The sequence below is a fragment of the Helianthus annuus genome, chromosome 5, assembly GCF_002127325.2.
Source record: "Helianthus annuus cultivar XRQ/B chromosome 5, HanXRQr2.0-SUNRISE, whole genome shotgun sequence".
In the NCBI taxonomy this organism is placed as follows: domain Eukaryota; kingdom Viridiplantae; phylum Streptophyta; class Magnoliopsida; order Asterales; family Asteraceae; genus Helianthus; species Helianthus annuus.
This window is the reverse complement of record NC_035437.2, coordinates 170785456-170791858: the sequence shown is the minus strand read 5'-3', so window position 1 is coordinate 170791858 and position 6403 is coordinate 170785456. Positions and strand designations below refer to the sequence as shown.

The 6403-nt window shown below is 42.1% G+C and overlaps 1 non-coding gene across 1 annotated transcript; it reads right to left on the bottom strand.

Annotated features, from left to right (window-relative positions):
* Positions 1-4804: 4804 nt before the first annotated feature.
* On the bottom strand, positions 4805-4911 carry LOC118492657. The gene has a single exon (XR_004894660.1). It is a non-coding gene; the product is annotated as a small nucleolar RNA R71 (small nucleolar RNA).
* Positions 4912-6403: the final 1492 nt, after the last annotated feature.

Here is a 6403-nt window from a genome sequence, read left to right as displayed (position 1 = left end):
TCAAATCCTTTTGCTTAAGAATATGCTCGAGACTCCTGTGATCGGTGTAAATCGTGCACTTGGTACCGTACAGGTAGTGTCGCCATATCTTAAGCGCGAAAACAACAGCTCCCAGCTCTAAATCGTGCGTCGTGTAGTTCCGTTCATGAACCTTGAGTTGCCGCGAAGCGTAGGCTATCACTTTATCACGTTGCATCAACACACATCCAAGACCCTGGATGGATGCATCACAGTATACCACGAAGTCATCTGTGCCCTCTGGCAATGAAAGAATAGGTGCGCTGCAAAGCCTATCCTTTAAGTACTGAAAAGCGGTCTCCTGTGTATTACCCCATCTGTAAACGACACCTTTCTGTGTAAGCATAGTGAGTGGTTGCGCGATCTTTGAGAAGTCTTTAATAAATCGCCTGTAGTAACCCGCCAAACCCAAGAATTGGCGTATTTCAGTCGGTGTCACACCCCCAAAATCCACCTGCGGAGTATCACCGCTTGGGAGCGTGACTGACCAGGATCAAGCCACCAATCATATTGAACATGCATATAGTATTAAGTAAGATAAAAGAAAACCATCCGTTCAATACAAAAGGTGTTCAAAACATGTTATTGTTTTAAAGTGTAGCGGAAGCATAGTAATAATCCAACACTAGTAAATAGTTCAAATGTTATAATAGTTCAGCATAGAAACCACGAATCCTTGTCCACAACGACCCGCTTCTCCAGTGCAAGCTCCAAGTACCTAACGATCTGCAAGGCATGTAACAGAATGGTCAACAAACTAGTTGAGCGAGTTCACAGTAAGTAAATGTGTAACAGTAAGTAACAGGTGGCTCTACAGGGCCGATAGTAAGTTATGCTGGTGGGGGCTTCCCATGTTAAGTGACCACTAGACTGTTCGTATTATTATCCCTGTTCTTCGTCCGAGAACAGAAGTGTGTATAAAGTGTGCGTAGGTTTTACGCACGTATCCTTCGTAACCTGAGGATAGGAGTAAGTAATGCGTACACGTAGGTTTTACGTGCGTATCCTTCGTAACCGAGGATAGAATGGCATGTGAACCCGTAGGTGTTATCCCAACCTACGTAACCGTCCTGACATCCGAGGACATGATAGGTGACAGTCTAGTAAAGCATATGTACGTTCCTTTCAATAACAACCTTTAACCCATTCCCACAACCCGGGAATCCCATGCCTTAGTAGGAGTGTGAACTCACCTTGGTTTGCTCGGTATGCTAAGTTATGCACTCACAAGTAATTAATCACGTCCTAGTGTATGCACGTATAACAAATCAGTTCATGTTCGAAATTGTACGCATGCAGTTAATTGTTCACATAGCAGTCAGTTTGCATATCGGCACAACACGTAGTATTACACGAATATGTTCACCACCAAGCATGGCATGACAATTAATTCAACATATGTTCAATCAGTCAAAGTATGTTCATAATCCCTAACATCCTTCGAATCCAGTCACTATCTTTCGACAACAGTAATCACAATTATCTTTCGGAAACAATTACCACAATTATCCTTCGGGCCAATGTTATGTTCCGAATCCTATGTCATCTTTCGATCACACACATATCTTTCGGTCAATAGGTATCTTTCGGTCAACAGATATCTTTCGGTCAACAGATATCTTTCGGTCAACAGATATCTTTCGGTCAACAGATATCTTTCGGTCAACAGATATCTTTCGGTCACAACTATGTTTCGACTACAAGCATCTTTCGATCAATCAACAGTTACGTATATCACCATCAGTTACGAATATCACAGAAACAGAAACCCTAATCATCTACAGCCGTCATCATCATTAACAATCATCATCACATCAGTTACATTACACAGAAGGCACAAGATCATCTACGACAGTTACTATCATTCCTAGAAATCATTTAACGGTAACAAAATCAATCATCAACCAATCCGAATCGTCATCTATGTGTCATGTAAACATAATCATCATTCGGTTCAACTATCTAACATACATATCCGGTTTATCATAACCGATTCATAAAATATTATCATTGAACATCATCAAAACGGATCCGATAATCATGCATATCCGATTAACATACAATGATAGATTGCAAGACAATAGATAAATCATGGAATCAAAGCATCGTGAAATCAAAGCATCGTAAACAACACCACACACTAACCGGAAATCTGGATTACGGAATGAATTCCTTCGAACAGAGAGTAGGTCTGCTATATGCCTGCTATATGCCGTAACACACACAATGGAACTAGGGTTTTCCGGAAACTAACTGTTGTCTAACATGCATTCACGTATTTAAACGTATCACAGAAATGGGCCAAGCCCATTAGAATAACTGGGCCGAAACATATCGAAGGATATGTTTCGTGATTCATCATTCCGAAGGATGATCTTTCGGATCGAAGGATGTGTTTCGACATCCTTCGATTCATGCATCATGTTTCGAGGGACATCCTTCGAAAGTTGGGCCATGTATCATACTAACTAGTTAACACATAATACAAGTTTCACAATATGGCAATCAAATGTGCAATTAAGCAATTAGTCAATACATGTTCGTGTAATACCTATGAAATCAAATCTTGGAATTTCGAGTTGTCACACAGCAGGCGCATTAATTGTAATTCGCAATTACAATTAATGAAGAGAGAGAGTGTCAGGCGGGCACGGGCCGTGTCCAGCGGACACGGGGCCGTGTCCAGCCTTCTGTTCAGCCTATAAATAGAGGAGCTTGGATTCATTCTCTCTCATCCCTTGGCACACCACCTCTCTCACACCTCATCCACCACCCACCACCACCATAACACCATCATCCATTGTCCATCGTAGAGTGTGTGAGTCGTCTCGGGATCCAAGATTGATCGTAAGAGTTCTTGACAATCAAGGCCATGTTTGCCTAAGTCTCTTACATCACTTGGTGAAGACAAGTGTTTAGTATAATACTTTTTATTTTTAATCTTTTGCACTTTTTATTTGGTTTTGTATTAATGACTTTAATAACTAGTTACTTATGTTGAAGGTGATCTTTCCTTATCGTTTGTCCGTGGTGTCTTGGCGTTATTTTACTGTCTATATAAAATAAAAGATTTTCACCATTCATATCTCCACGGTCTATATGGAGGTATGTTGGCTACCTGGTCGGGGGTTAAGGGAACGGTTTGGTAAGGGTCTTGCCCTTGTTCAGCGTTTAGAGGTCCTGCTTGGGACCTGGGTCAAATTTAGTAGGATCTCCTTCAATGCCCATAGGTATTGGATGGCGGGGATCCAAACTCTTTGACCCCCTCATAAGTTAACTACTATTAATACTATAACCCGGCTATTTAGGACTGTATCCCTGCTGACTCAGACTACTTAGCCGAGGGTAACGTCACCGCCAGAAGCGGGGCCTACCACAATTTGCATTAATAACTTAATTCATTATCTTTCAATAATCCGACCCTTTAGGATTGTATCCTTGCTGACTCAAACTACTGGGTTGAGGGTAACGTCGCCTTCAAAAGAGGGACCTACTACAATAACTAAGATAATCTCTTAAACAAGTGCAAAAGTGCGAAAATAATCAAAGGTTATACTAATACACGTGTCGGATCCAAGTGATTCATCTTGTCTATCTGTTTTTATTTTATTTTTATTTTCAGCATTTAGTTAGTTTTTATTTTTCTTAGTTTAAAACATTTTTCTAACCTTTTTGATTTGATTAGACGTTGAGGATAAACCGGTATTAAAAGCTCTTGTGTCCTTGGACGACCTCGGTATCTTACCAACACTATACTACGTCCACGATGGGTGCACTTGCCCATATGTGTGTTTAGTGTTAGTAAATATCGTGTTTTATAAATTTAAAACTTGGCTAAAAGTGTAAAAAGGGCTTTAATATATATCTAAAAACATATATACACTAACACGCATCAAGTTTTTGGCGCCGCTGCCGGGGACACAAGGATTTTAAGAAAGTTAGGAATCAACGGCCTAATCATATTTTTATTTTTTAAATTTTTTAGGATTTTTTTTTAGATTTTTAGCTTCTGCAGAGCTCAGCACGGGGCCGTGCCTGGTCGGACACGGGCCGTGCTCAGCAAAGTTACTGGCAGTTTTTGTTTTTCAAGTTACAGAAGGCTGACCACGGGGCCGTGCCGGTGCAACACGGGGCCGTGTCCAACTTCCAGTAACTGGGATTTGGAAAACAATCACTGTATTTCCGACCACGGGGCCGTGTTCGCTCAACACGGGGCCGTGGTGAACCTTCTGACCGACATTCTTTTTTGTTTTTATTGCAGGACTTGGAACCCGACACCATCCTCACGTAGTGTATGAGCTCCAGTTCCAATAAAGACATAAAAGAACCGCTAGAAGAACCCGAACGCTTTCTCAGAAAAAGGTTAAAAGCCAAAAACCAAGAGAAGGTTTCGGGTGATCCACCCACAATGGCGGACCAACGTACCCTTATGGATTATCTACGGCCCACCGTAGGTAATCTAGGCGCCGCTATCAATGCTCCAAATGTCGAAGCCAATAACTTCGAGCTCCGACCGCATTTGATACAAATGCTCCAAAACTCCGCAACCTTCCACGGGCTTGCGGACGAGGATCCTCATCTACATATAACTAATTTCTTAGAAATATGTGATACCTTTCGGATCAATGGAGCATCAAACGACGCCATACGCCTCCGTATGTTTCCGTTCTCACTAAAAGACCGAGCGAAAGCTTGGCTCAACACCCTCCCAGCTGGATCGGTAAACACCTGGGATGAACTAGCCCAAAAGTTTCTATATAAGTATTTCCCTCCTTCTAAAACTGCTAAATTAATGGCTGAAATTAATACATACTCACAAGAGGACGGGGAATCCTTATATGAAACATGGGAAAGGTTCAAGGAGCTATTACGCAAGTGTCCCCATCATGGCCTCGCAATATGGCAACAAGTATCCACTTTCTACAATGGATTGTTGCCACACACTAGGCAGACACTTGATTCTAGCTCCGGGGGACTTTTAGGTAATCGACGCCCACACGAAATATATAATCAAATTGAGGAAATTGCTCAAACCAATTTTCAATGGCACACTCCCCGGGGAAATAAGTCTATCGCCCCGGGCGCCCATAAGGTCGACGAAAGCACCTCTTTACAAGCCCAAATCGAGGCCCTTTCTTCAAAAATAAAAAAACTAGAAATGACAAAAACAGTCTCGGTTATGGCTTGTGAAGGGTGTGGTGGGTCACATGAAAATTGGAGTTGCATGAAAGAAACGGACGATCAACAAGAAATGGTAAACTACATTGATAATAGACCTAGGCCGTCGGGTCCTCCAACGGGAACTTACAACCAAGGATGGCGAAACCACCCAAACCTTGGTTGGAGGGAAACCGGCAATAGTAGTAACCAACAAACCCAACGAACAAACTTTCAGCAATCAAGAAATGAGTCACAAAATTTCACTCAACAACAAGGTGGACGAGAAAGGCTCGAAGATACTATATCTCGCCTCGTCTCCGACACTGATAAGAAAAACTCGGAAAGATTTCTACAATTAGAATCTAATTTTAGGAATCAACAAGCTAGCATTCAAAACATAGAAAAACAAATAAATCAACTAGCACAAAATTTTTCCGAGAGACCGCAAGGCGCATTACCTAGCAATACCGAAACAAACCCAAAGGCGCAAGTTCACCTCATCACACTACGAAACCGCACCGTAGGGCCTGCAGAAGTAACTCAACCAACGGAAGAAACAATGCCAACACATCTGCAGGAAAAGAACTCTCCTCCATCACCAGAACCTACCAAGGCTCCTCGAGTTCCATACCCCGGTAGGTTAATTCGTCAAAAAACCAATGAGCAATTCGCAAAATTCGAAAGTTTGTTAAAACAATTGCATGTCAATATTCCTTTTATCGAAGTCCTAACCCAAATGCCCAAATACTCTAAATTTATGAGGGACTTCCTTACACATAAAAAGAAAATTGAAAATTTGCAATTAGTTAATTTAGGCGAAGAATGCTCTGCCCTCGTACTCAATAAACTACCCCAAAAGAAAATCGATCCCGGAAGTTTCACGATTCCATGTTCAATAGGGGAATCACCCGTTCGCAATGCCTTGGCCGACTTAGGGGCTAGCATTAACCTCATGCCCTCATCAATGTTCAAAAGGCTTGGCTTGGGAACCACGAGCCCTACAAAAATAAGCATACAACTCGCTGATCGATCAGTCAAATTCCCACAAGGTGTCATCGAGAATGTCTTGGTAAGGGTAAGCAAATTCGTCTATCCCGTTGACTTTGTCATACTCGACATGGAGGAAGACACCGAGGTCCCCCTTATCCTAGGGAGACCCTTCCTTGCCACAGCACAAGCAGTGGTAGACATGAATGAAGGGACACTGACTTTGAGGTATGGGGAC